This window comes from Tamandua tetradactyla, chromosome 1, assembly GCF_023851605.1.
Source record: "Tamandua tetradactyla isolate mTamTet1 chromosome 1, mTamTet1.pri, whole genome shotgun sequence".
Taxonomy (NCBI): Eukaryota; Metazoa; Chordata; class Mammalia; order Pilosa; family Myrmecophagidae; genus Tamandua; species Tamandua tetradactyla.
Window position 1 is genome coordinate 92,577,872 of NC_135327.1, and position 13,338 is coordinate 92,591,209.

The following is a 13,338-nucleotide window of genomic DNA, read 5'->3' on the forward strand; positions in this document are numbered from 1 at the left end:
TATTTTGTATACAACATATAGTTGGGTCTTGCTTGCAAGCTGAATTGAAAATCTTTTTTTTTTGTAATGAGGTCTTTCATATTTATTGATATAACTGATATTTGGTGTGATGGTTAGATTCATGTGTCAGCTTGGCCAGATGATGGTGCCCACTTGTCTGGTCAAGCAAACACAGGCTTCACCGTTACTGTGAGAACATTTTGTGGACTTAAATCACCAGTCCGTTGATTACACTTATGGCTGATTACATCTGTTTCAACTAAGGGAAGTGTCTTGTGCAATGAGAGATGTTTAATCCAATCATTGGATATTTTAAAGGGGGAGGTGATGATTTCAGTAGTCAGAAAAGAGAACTTTCGTCTCTACTTCAGGCAGTCTGCCTCTCCTGACCTTTATCAGAGTGCCAGCTTGCAGCTTGCTCCATGGAATTTTGGACTTATGCATTCCCACAATTGTGTGAGACACTTTTATAAAATCTCATACTATATACAAATTATCTCCTGTTGGTTCTGTTTCCTTTGGGAACCCTGACTAATACATTTGGTCTCCACTCTGTCACATTATTTTATAATTATTGTGTGTATTAGTTATATCCGTTGTTTCTTTTTCTGTGCAATGTTTTCTTTCATTTAAAAAACAACTTGTATTTAGGAAGATTTCTAATATTATTCTAGTAGTTAGTTTTGTACCTATACCTTGTTAAATGTTCTTAACCCCCTGCTTTCTATTTAAGCATTTACTGTCTGGTTTGTTGATTTATAATGGTATCCTTTAACTCTCATCAATTGCCCATACAACAATCAGAGTTTATCATGCTTTTCTCTTTTCCTCCTACTCCCCTCCTCTTTTAGATGCATTATTTCCTAGTCATCTCTTATTGCATGAAGTTTATTCTTTAGTACAAGGATCAAAAAAGTTTCTGGAAAGGACCAGATAATTTATATTTTTGGCTTTGCAAGCCACACAACTTCTGCATAAACTATTCAATCCTGCCATTGTACTGCAAAAGCAGCCATAAGATGATATGTAAACAAATGAGCATGTCTGTGTTCCAATAAAACTTCATATACAAAAGCAAACAATGGTCTGGATTTGGCCCACAGGTCATACTGTGCAAACCCCTGTCTTAGGGTAACATTAGACAAGGAGATGGAAAGGATAGTGCAGGTGGTAAGAAAAAGCTTTTATGAAAGCTAAGAAGTTACTAGCAAGAGAGGAGCCCTTTAAATCTTAAAAGACAGGGAAAAAAAGAGGAGATCCTTTGTATTTCTCAACAGTTTAACCTGCCTGGAAGAAAAGGGTGAAAAGATTTGTGTAGCTGGAAAGGTGTCTCTCCCATTTGGCCTGGCATTCACCTGCTGGATTCTGCAAATCATGCTGGCCATATGCCAAAGTATGATCAGCTGAATGTGATTTATTTATCCTGAAAACAGCAGGTGGGCTCTCTCAGTACCATGGCAACTAGATGGTGTTCTCCAGTAACTGGAGGATTAGCCAGTGCATCCCTCTAGGCGTTAACCCATTAGTGTGTCCAGAGCTCCTTTCACAGGCCAGGCCCAGTGCTGAGTGCTTGAAATACAAAGATGCTTAAATGCAAAGCTAGAAGAGACAGCCATACAAAGCAAACAGCAGTAATAAGTAATCCAATGAAAGTCCCGACAAAGTACTATGGGCAGCAACTCTTCTTTGAGAGCAAGGAATTGACCTGTTGAGTCTCTCTGAAGAGCTGAGTTTGAGCTGAATTTTGAAAAATCAGCCAGAGTTTGTCAAGAGGATTGTCTTAGTTTCCCTGGGCCTAAAACAGCACCACAAACTGGGGTGGCTTACAATAACACAAATTTATTGTCTCAGATTCTAGAAGCTAGAAGTCTGATGTTAAGGTGACAGCATGGCCGTGCTCCCTCTGAAACCTTTAGGGGAGAGTCATTCCTTGCTTCTGGCTTCTGGTGGTTTGCTGGCAATCTTTGGTATTCCTTGGCTTGTGGATACACCACTGTAATCTCCACAAGTCTCTCTTTCTTATCTCCATCTTTTTTATGGCATTTTCTTCTCTATGTCTAACTGTGTCTGTGTCCAGATTCCTTGTTTTATAAGGACACCAGTAAAATTGGATTAGGTCTTACCCACTTTGGCCTCGTCTTATCTAATAATGTAAAAGATCCTATTCCCAATACGGTCACATTCACGGGATTTAGAGTTAGGACTTGAACATAGCTTTTGGGGGGACACAATTCAGTCAGGATGAGCTGAGGTAGGCCAGAGAAAACAGGGAGACTTGAGAGATGTGGCACCTTTGGGGAATGGCAAGCATGGCCAGAGCAGCATGCAGGAGATAGGCATGGAGAGGCACCTGGGAGCCAAATCATGTAAGGCTTCTGCCCATGCTGCTCTCACTGAGGCCAACCACAGCCTGGTGGACAAGTTCAAGGGGACAGTTGACAGCCCACTTTTTCTGCTTCCTTCTATGAAAATACCCTCTTGATACCATGATTATCATGGTATCATGATACCACCATCTCCTGATGCTTTTTCCTGCTCTTTTGTACTCTTCTTTTGCATTTACTCTCCTGCTTCTTTAAATTCTTATATTCTTCTGATGCTGCACTCCTCTATTACTATCCTCTCCAACTCTCTTTGTATATTGATTTCAATTTCTCCTTCCAGAAAATAATACTGGTTTAGGGGTTGTGGGTTCAAGAAGCCAGTGTTTTGTCCTATATCCATTTATCAATCTTGGAGAAGGACTCTGATTGGCATTGGTTGGGTCATCTTCCTACACTGGGTCCTATCACTTTTACCAGAGTGACAAAATAATATGATTTTATGATGAGAGAAATGATGTTACATGATTGACTCCATGAAATTGGTGGTTAACCACTAAGGGTAGAGAGAATTCTAAAGAATAAGTAAATAACAGATATGGGGATCAGGCACTAACTCTAGGGCAGAAGCTGAGTATCCTAGGAAGAAACACACTTGGAAAGACCCTCTCCACAGCTGGGATCCAGACCCTAAAAGAAAGGGTGTAGCTGTGGCCCACAAAGTGGCAGAGAAGTTTATTGAGGAACTGCAGGCCAGGGCTGATAAGCAGAAATTCCCAGCACCACTGGGGTGCTGGCAAAACTCACTAAGAAGCTATTCAAGGAGTACCGTGAGAAATCTGCTGGGAAGCCAGCAGGATACCAGCAAAGCTTGTGAGAAGCTGCCCTCTGAAGTGCCAGTGTAACTCACTAGGAATCCACCTGTTGCTGAAATTCTCTGGGAGCCAACTGCTATGGCAGCTGTGAGACTCATTGGGCAGCAATCTGGCCTTTAGCAGAACTCACTGAAAACCCATTTGTGGGTACACTGCTAAATTTGCTGGAGAACTGGCTGAGGTGCTAGAAGAACTCATGAAGAAAGTACCCACAGAAGTGCCACTGAAACACCACTTATCCCATGCAAGCACCCTAGGGGTAAGAAAAAGAGGAAAACACATTAGAACCTGCCATATCTCTCCAGTGCTCTCCACTGAAAATGCTTAAGAGCATGCCAACTGCCAAGGAAATGTTTACAGGGTCCAGCTCCAGTATCACAAAGGAGGGCAAAGGGTAGATTTGGAATTGAGAGGCAATAAATTCATAAATGGCACAGTTCACCCATTTGGCTACTCAGCATATGCACCCACCTATGTACATCTAAACTTCTGCATAACAATTAAAAAATTGTTTCCCACTAAAGAGATATAGATATCCTTCTTACAAGTGAAGCAGTTCTTACCCTTTCCCCCAAACAAGATGATATCCAGTCCCAACAGTCATTGTATCCATCCTGGCCTATATTAATTTCTCCTTGAATTCATAGTCCCACCAAATACTCTGCTGCCTAAAGGCTAAATTGTACAGTTAACCTCAAACATCTTGTATATAAAGTAATAACAAAGAATAGAGAGAAATAAAATGTTTGACACTTCACCTAGGGAAGGACTCGGCCTGGTCCTCCTTGGGGCACATATGTCAGGTCCTCTGAAAGGTTTAGGCTTCTACTCTACATACAAGCTAGCAAATTAGCCTGTTATGTTTCATGACGCTATCAGGAGACATGAAGCTGGGTCAGACAGAGGTCTTCATTGTTCACAGCATAGCACGCCTCATGAGCTTCCTGTTCATCTGCATTGGTTCTCTGTGCCCCCAAGTCCAAAGGGGGTACCTGGAGGGAGCAAGGTAGATACATTTAAAATTAAGGCTACTACTAACAGGAATTCATATAGCACAATGAGGTCAATCTGTGGTATTGATCTCAACCATGCCCCTCAGGGCTTAGCCAACTATGAATAAGTCTGGACTGGGAGTGGAGGGTGGTGCACCAATAGCTCTGATTTCAGACAGTCAAGATTCGATCTAAGGATAGTCTGTTATCCATTGTAACGCACTCAAGGGAAATCAGACTGACTGATAGTTGATAACAATGCAAGTAATTACAGGGGGCAATAGAGGGGCCAAAAAACAATCCCAGTGGAGATACATTCTAGGACTCATTTTCCGTCAAATACAAACATTTAAAGAGGCATAAGTCACTCCAGTTTGGGGTTTATTGTTAAATTTGATTTGGATCACAATTAAACTAGTTTGGTTAAGGAATATGGAGAGTATCACCAAGAAGTTGCAGCCTTGATTGTCATACATGGCACAACCTGAGACAACTTAGTGAATCTGTATCGGTCAGGTTGAAACAAAGTTCTGTCAGCCTGTATGTTTGAACAAGCAGATGTGGGGCGTGTTCAGGAGCTGCTATTGGTAGCATTAGGCATAGAAGAACAGTTTAGGACTGGCCATGTTCACATGAACTTTTTTATTTCATAGCCTCTGGACAAGAGTGAAAAACCAAGTAGTGGTCAGATTACCAGCAACAGCTCCCACTTGATTCAGGTGGACCACGTCATTGCTTTACTAGGCTACAGTGCTGGATCTAGTGGTCAAGGAAAGCATTAATTGCCTCTTCCCATCCCAATGTGAAACTTCCCAGGGTCTAAGGAGTTCCCTCTCCAGATGTTGGGGTTAATTTCCTACCTTCATTGCCACAAAATCAGCATGTCCTATTCAAGTACCTATAACTGCATCTTTCCTCTAATACTCCCCCAATGTGTATCCAGAACTTTTGTCTAGAAAGATCAAGTGCAAGAGTGATGAGGACAAAAAATTGTAAATTTTACAATTGTAAAATCACAGTGACTGAATGGATCATTGTGGGAGGATTCAGCAATATGTTTGTCCAATCAAGTGGTCATTATTATTATAATACAGGAACATGTTGCTCCAACAAGAAAGCCCAGGCAGCTGAACCAGAATTGAATCTGGATCCCTTACATCCCTTTTTGTCTGGGTTGCCACCCGAAGGGTGTACAGCCCAGACTGGCCTGCTATTACTTTTAGGGGGATAAAGAAGCATCATGCCCAGAAATGGTGAGGGTGGAATCCCAAATCTTCTAAATAGATCTTATTTCAAAACATCCTCATTATAATAGATGTTATTTCAAAACATACTCAGGAAGTAACCTTTGGATGGCGACATTCAGTGACCATGCTGTTTTACTAGGATATGTGAACCAGGAGGAGATGAAGGAGGTAGAATTAGAAATCTTTGAAGTCAATTTTTGAGGAAGCTCTTCTAACGCTAAATAAGTCCAGACACCTTCAAGTGGTAGGGAGCATTGGAAGAACCATTGACTATTTTGACTATGTCCCCATTGTTAGATGGCCTTTGCAACAAATGGCATAATATCAGACTATACATGAAAACTGAAAATATGACACAGTTTGGTTTCAAGGGCCACAGTGGTATGTCCAGAGTCTGCTGATCAGAATGCAATAGCAGCATCATAACCTGAAAAAAGTCAACAAGAGTGAGACACCACCAACAGGGGGTGTCCCAAAGGTCCAAAGTAGTTACTCTGTCAGGAGTGTGTAGAGCCACCACCCCTGCAATGTGGCTTTCTTCACTGCATGACAGATGGTCCAAGTGTTGGCAAGATTCAAGTATGCAGTGGAAGCTTTTGCATCAGAAACATATAGTTCTTTATATGTGCCCAGTACATGATGGTGGGTGTGTCCAGTGCAATGAGGATCCAGGTGGCAATGGTAGTGAGATGGCACTCAAGTACAAACTTTCTGATTGTATCTTTATGCTTAAATTCTTCCTCCAAGCGATTTCTATGTGTTCCTTTCTCATAAAGATGTTTATGTTTGCTGCTTTGAGTTTCTCTCCATAATCTGACAAAGGTTAAAGTACTTTTTATGTCTGAGAAATTTTTAAACCTTAGCTCCACCTATTGTTCGGTTACTTAATAGCTTCTTCTGTCTATAGAATGGAGAACTTTCCCCCAAAACATTATTCCACATTGTAACACCCTCACATTTCTTAGCTCACTGATTCCCAATAAGCAATCTCTACGACCTTGTCTGACTCCTCTCCAGGCACTTGTCTGCTAAGATATATTTGCACTGGTCCAGTCACTTGTTTCTCCTCAGCTGGGCAACGACCCTCCTTTACTGCCCTCAATGTTGTTTCCAATTACAGCCACCCTCTGGCCTCAATTTCTCACCATTCCATGGGTCTCATAGAGTGTTTTCCTCTGTGGAGGAGCCCATGGGACAGGTTGCTCCCTTGAAAATTGTTTGTACATAACCAGGGTCATCAACATTGTCAGTGCAAGTGATGCCAGGACATAACTGAGGCTTCTGTTCCTACTCTTTAGCTCCTTGCAGCTAGAATTTGCAAAGACCTCTTTTCTTGAGGACTGTCCACAGATATTTCCCCCAATGTCCCATCTTCCTTTCACCCCTAATTTGGGCTTTACTTCCCAGCTTTAACACTCCACATGTCTCATCTTCCCATGACTGAAGGACCTCAAGTAGCAAGTATCTCTTAGTCTGCTTAAGAAGATTCCCTTTTGTTTGCTCCTATGAAAATTATCACAGCAAAGGATAGGCTAAGCCTACTTAAAATTAGGCCTAAGAGAAAGGGAGGGAGGGGTATGGGGCATGGTATTATGAATTCTTTTTCTGTTTTCTTTTTATTTCTTTTTCTGAATTGATGCAAATGTTCTAAGAAATTATCATGATGATGAATATACAGCTATGTGATAAAAGAAAAGAATGTTCACATTGTATGTTGATTGGTTTTATTAATAAAATTTAAAAATAAATAAATAAAGGGGGAACAAATGTTAAAATTAAATATATATATATATATTGGATAGATGGAAATACTAGGGTTCAATGAGAGGGAGGGGCAAGGGGAATGGTATGTATGAGTTTTTTCTTTTTACCTCTTATTTCTTTTGCTGGAGTGATGCAAATATTCTAAAAAATGGATCACGGTGATGAATATACAGCTATGTGATGATATTGTGAGCCACTGATTGTATACCATGTATGGAATGTTTGTATATTAATAATGTGTGTGCTTGTAAAAAAAATTAGGCCTAAAAGTCACCCCCAGAGAACCTCTTTTGTTGCTCAGACGTGGCCTCTCTCTCTCTCAGCTGACATGGCAAACAAATTCACTGCCTTCCCCATGTCTAGGTGGGACATGACTCCCAGGGATGCAAACCTCCCTGGCACTGTGGGACAGAAATCCTAGAATAAGCTGGAACTTCAGCATTAAGGGATTGAGAAAACTTTCTCAACCAAAAATGAGAAGAGAAAAATGAGACAAAATAATGTGTCAGTGGGCAGGTGTTCTGGTTTGAAAGGAAGTATGCCCCCTAGAAAAGCCATGTTTTAATCAAAATCCCATTTCATAAAGGTAGAATAATCCCTATTCAATACTGTATGTTTGAAACAGTAATCAGATCATCTCCCTGGATGATGTGATTTAGTCAAGAGTGGTTGTTAAACTAGATTAGGTGATGACATGTCTCCACCCATTTGGGTAGGTCTTGATTGGTTTATTGGAGTCCTATAGAAGAGGAAACATTTTGGAGAATGGGAGATTCAGAGAGAGCAGCATCACAAAGCAGAGAGTCCATGAGCCAATGATCTTTGGAGATGAAGAAGGAAAATGCCTCCCAGGAACCTTCATGAAACCAGAAGCCAGGAGAGAAAGCTAGCAGATGATGCCTATGTTCACATGTGCCCTTCCAGCTGAGAGAAAAACTCTGACTGTGTTCACCATATGCCCTTCCACTTGAGAAAGAAACCGTGAACTTCCCTGGCCTTTTTGAACCAAGGTATCTTTCCCTGGATGCCTTTGATTGGACATTTCTATAGACTGGCTGTAATTGGGACATTATCTCGGCCTTACAACTGTAAACTTGCAACTTATTAAATTCCCCTTTTTAAAAGCCATTCCATTTCTGGTATATTGCATTCCGGCAGCTAGTAAACTAGAACAGTGGGCCACGGTGGCTCATGGACAGAGCTCTCATCTGCCATGCCGGAGACCAGGGTTCGATTCCCAGTGCCTACCCATGTAAAAAAAAAAAAGGTTTCAGTGACTGAGAGGTTTCAAACAGAGTCAAGAGGTTATCCTGGAGGCTATTATGCATTTTATAAATATCCCCTTTTAAGTATATGGTGTATTGGAGTGGCTAGAGGGAAGTACCTTAAACTGTAGAGCTGTGTTTCAGTTGACATGTTTCTTGAAGATGATTGTATAATGATATAGCTTTTGCAAAGTGACAGTGTGATTGTGAAAACCTTCTGTCTGATGCTCCTTTTTATCTACAGTATGGACAGATGAGTAAAAAATATAGATAAGAAATAAACAAATAATAGGGGAGCAAAGGTTAAAATAAATAGAGTAGATTGAAATTTTAGTGGTCAATGACAGGGAGGAGTAAGGGGTATGGCATATATGAGTTTTTTTCTTTTTTCTTTATTTTGCTTGAGAGATGCAAATGTTCAAAAAACGATCATGGTGATGAATACATAACTATGTGATGATATTGTGAACCACTGATTGTAACCATGTCAAGAACATGTATGTCAAGAATGTTTGTATGTTTGTTTGTTGTTCATAATAAAAATATAAATTGAAAAAAGATTCCCTTCTATTCCTTTTACTAAGAGTTTTTAAAATTAAAGGATGTTGAGTTTAATCAAATAATCTTCTGCAACTAATGTGTTGCTCATATTCCATTACATATTAATTGATAGTGACTCTTTGTCAGCTATATGTATTACAAATATCTTCTCCCAGTTTTAACTTTTCTCACTTTCTTTAAGGTATCTTTTAATGCACAAAAGTTCTTAATTTTATTATAGTCAAATTTATACTTTGTGCATTTTGTGTTTTATTTAAGAAATCTTTCACCCAAGATCAGAAAAATCACCTGTATTTTTCTAATAAAAATTAGAAAGATTTATTTTTGATACTTAAGTCTTTGATTAACTTGAAGTTGATATTTATGCATTATGTGAGACAGCAATCCAATTTCATTTTTTTCTGTATGGGTATCTTTTTAATGTTCTGATTACGAAAAGAGTGATCCTAATGTTTCTCATTATGATGATTTTTTTGTAGGTTCTATTGTTAATTTTTACAAAAAATATTTTATTCATTTCATGTTAAATTTTGTCAATTGCTTTTTCTGAAATTTTTGAGGTGGTCATATGATTTTTCTCTACTAATCTCTTACTGGGGTAAATTATATTTATAGACGTTTAATAGCATGCTATCCTAGTATTCCTGGGATGAAACCTTGTTGACAATTGTTCTAGTTTGAAAGCTGCTTGAATGCAATATACCAAAAATGGAATGGCTTTTTAAAAAAGGGGAATTTATTAAGGTGCTAGTTTACAGTCCCAAGGCCATGAAAATGTCCAAATTAAAGCAAGGCTATAAAAATGTCAAAATCTAAGACAGTGTTCTAGTTTGCCAACTCCCGGAATGCAACACACCAAAGACGGATTGGCTTTTAATAAAAGGGGATTTATTTTGTTAGTTCTTCAGAGGAAAGGCAGCTAACTTTCCACTGAGGTTCTTTCTTACGTGGAAGGCACAGGATGGTCTCTGCTGGTCTTCTCTCCAGGCCCCTGGGTTTCAACAACTTTCCCGGGGGTGACTTCCTTCTGCATCTCCAAAGGCCTGGGCTGAGCTGCGAGTGCTGAGATGAGGAATGCTGAGCTGCTTAGGCTGTGTAACATTGCGCTCTCTCATTTAAGCACCAGCCAATTAAGTCAAAGGTCACTCATTGCAGCAGATACTCCTCCTAGCCGACTGCAGATGTAATTAGCAACAGATGAGGTTCACATACCATTGGCTTATGTCCACAGCAACAAAACTAGCTATGCTCACCTGGCCAAGTTGACAACTGAATCTAACTAACTCAGACAGGAAAAGCTACCTTGATTCAAAAAGGTCGATGAAGTTCAGGGTTTCTCTCTCAGGTGGAACCGCACATGGCAGTCTGCTAGCTTTCTCTCCCAGCTTCTTGTTGAATGAAGCTCCCCTGGGGGCATTTTCCATCTGCCTCTCCAAAGGTCTCTGGCTCCATTGGCTCTAAAGCTTTTTCCAAAATGGTTCCCTCTTAAAGGGCTCCTGTAAGCAACCCCACCTTGGATGGGTGGAGGTGCATCTCCATGGAAACCATCTAATCAAATGTTACCACTCATAACTGGGTGGGTCACATCTCCAGGGACACAATCAAAAAGAACCTACCCAGCAATATTGAATGAGGATTAAAGAACTTGGCTTTTCTGGGGTACACAACAGATTCAAACTGGCACAGCAATGTATTATCTTTTTAAATATTATCTTAGATTTGGATTTGCTACTATTTTTGAGATTTTGCATTTATGTTCATAAGTGAAATTGGCTTGTAATTTTCCTTTCTCATATTAACCTTGCCCAGATTTGGAATCAAGGTTATACTGTCCTTATAGAATCAGTTAGGGAGATTTGTTATAAGATTAGGATGAAATAATTTGCTAGAACTTGTCTATAAACACCATATGATCTTGGTGATTTCTTTGTGGAGATTTTAAATTACTGCTTCAATTTTTTTCAATATTATAGACCTATTTGGGCTTTCTAATTCTTCTTGAGTGAATATAGCAATATATGGGCTTGATTATTCTGCAGTGAATTTTTTTGAATTTTAATGCCTTAACAAAAAAGTTTATGTATAGTAAAGACTCTGTCTCCTTTTTTTTTTGGTTTTTGCTTTTAATATTTTTATTGACAAACCTTCATACACCTACATTCCATACATGGTGTACAATCAGTGGCTCACAATATTATCACATGGTTGTGTATTCATCACCACAATCATTATTTAGAACTTTTGCAACACTCCAGAAAAAGAAATGAAAAGATAAAAGAAAAAATTCATACATACCATACCCCTTACCCTCCTTCTCCTTGACTACTAGTATTTCCATCTACCCAATTTATTTTACCTTTTGTCTCCCCTATTATTTATTTATTTTTATTCTTATTTTTTTTTACTCATCTATCCAGACCCCAGATAAAAGACAATTATACAGTCACATGTGAAAGTTATATCTTTTATGATCATCTTTATGAATCAAGGCTACTGGAGTACAGCTGAACAGTTTCAGGTACTTCCCTCCAGCCACTCCAGTACACCATAATCTAAAAAGAGATATCTATATAATGCATATCCTCCAGGATAACTTCTCGACTCTGAAATCTCTCAGCCACTGAAACTTTATTTTGTCTCATTTCTCTCTTCCCCCTTTTGGTCAAGAAGGCTTTCTCAATCCCATGGTGCTGGGTCCTGACTTATCCTAGGAGTTCTGTCCCATGTTGCCAGGAGATTTACACACCTGGGAATCATGTCCCACGTTGGGGGGTGGGCAGTGAGTTCACTGCCAAGTTGGCAAGCCACATCTGAGCAACAAAAGAGGTTTTCTAGAGGTTACTCTTAGGGCTAATTTTTAAAAAACTTTTTTATTGAATGGTATAGCATATATACAAAGCAAAGAAATAAAATGTCTGCCTCCATTTTTGATATTTGATTGCTGACAGCCTTCAAGTCCCACCCCTCTATGTTCCCCTCTGCCCATGTCTAGACAAGCTTTAAAGAGAGCCTAGATGCTCTTTGGGCCCCACTGGGAAGTTAAAATCATCAAAGTCCTGTGAGAGTGTCCTGGCATGCAGGAACACTCACCCCAGCCTCATACCTTCACAACCATAACCTCCCAAGAAAGTCTCCTTTTCCTCCTCTCTCAAGTCACTCTTGGAACCGCTTGGGAGCTACCCTCTCTCCCTAGAGAACCTATGATGTGAAGAATAAACCTTTTAGTACCCTATTGTTGCATGTGTTTCATCATCATTGGTCTTAACTTCTGAACCCCTGCCTCTGCGGGGTGACTGCAACTTTATCCTCAGTCATTTTACATGCCCATGCCACATTATGCCTCTCAGAAACCCAAGATAATGACTCTTTTATTTTTTATTTTTTTGCATGGGCAGGCTCTGGGAATTGAACCCGGGTCTCCGGCATGGCAAGCGAGAACTCTTGCCACTGAGCCACCATTGCAACACCCTGAACCCAAGATAAAAGAGCCTCAGCCATCTAGATAATTGTTTGCCAATGTTGCAGAGAAAGAAACCACACACCCATCATGTACCAACTCATCCTTTACTGGCCAGAATAAGTTACATAGACGTGCCCTGCCCGAGGAGAGGACCTGGCAATGTATTTGAACAGCTAAGGATCATCACAGTTGATTTTAAAAGGCTGCAGTTTTCCAGTAATTTGTCTGTTTTATCTAAAATTTCAAAATATTTGGCATAAAATTGTTACTAGTATCTTTTAGAGTCTTTTAAACTACTATTTAATGTACAACGATATGTTTCTAATTTCATTCTCTCTTATTTTCTTGGTCAAATTTGGCAGAAGTTAATGTATTGTTGGTCTTTTCAAAGAATTAACTTGGGCTTTGTTGACCTTATCAAGTTTTTGTGTTCCTTGATTTCTTCCCTTATTTTATCATCTCCTTCCTTCTACTTTTCTTTAGATTATTCTCTTATCCTTTTCCTAATTTCTTAATATAGATCTTTATGTCATTGTATTTCAATCTTCCCTATTTTTTTTCTAAAATAAGTATTAAATTCTGTTTTGGCTGCATTCCTCAAGTTTTTATATATAGTTTTAAAATTATTATTCATTTCTAAGAAGTGTTTAAGTGTCCATCGTGATTTTTTTAATTTATTTAACATACCAACATATAAATACAAACATTCTTACCATATGATCATTCCACTCTTACTCACAATATCATCACATAGTTGTATATTCATCATCATGATCATTTCTTAGAACATTTGCATCAATTCAGAAAAAGAAATAAAAAGAAAACAGAAAAAAATTCATACATACCATACACC

The 13,338-nt window shown here is 39.3% G+C and overlaps 1 long non-coding RNA gene across 2 annotated transcripts in view; it reads right to left on the bottom strand.

Moving 5' to 3' along the window:
- Nucleotides 1-975: 975 nt before the first annotated feature.
- The window catches only part of LOC143650154 (uncharacterized), a 57,859-nt gene continuing 45,496 nt past the window's right edge, over nt 976-13,338 (bottom strand). For both annotated transcript variants that reach the window (XR_013159400.1, XR_013159401.1), the window contains exons 3-4: nt 3,955-4,188; nt 976-3,449 (exon numbers count right to left, since the gene is read on the bottom strand). This is a non-coding gene — a long non-coding RNA (uncharacterized LOC143650154). The remainder of the gene's footprint in view (nt 3,450-3,954; nt 4,189-13,338) is intronic.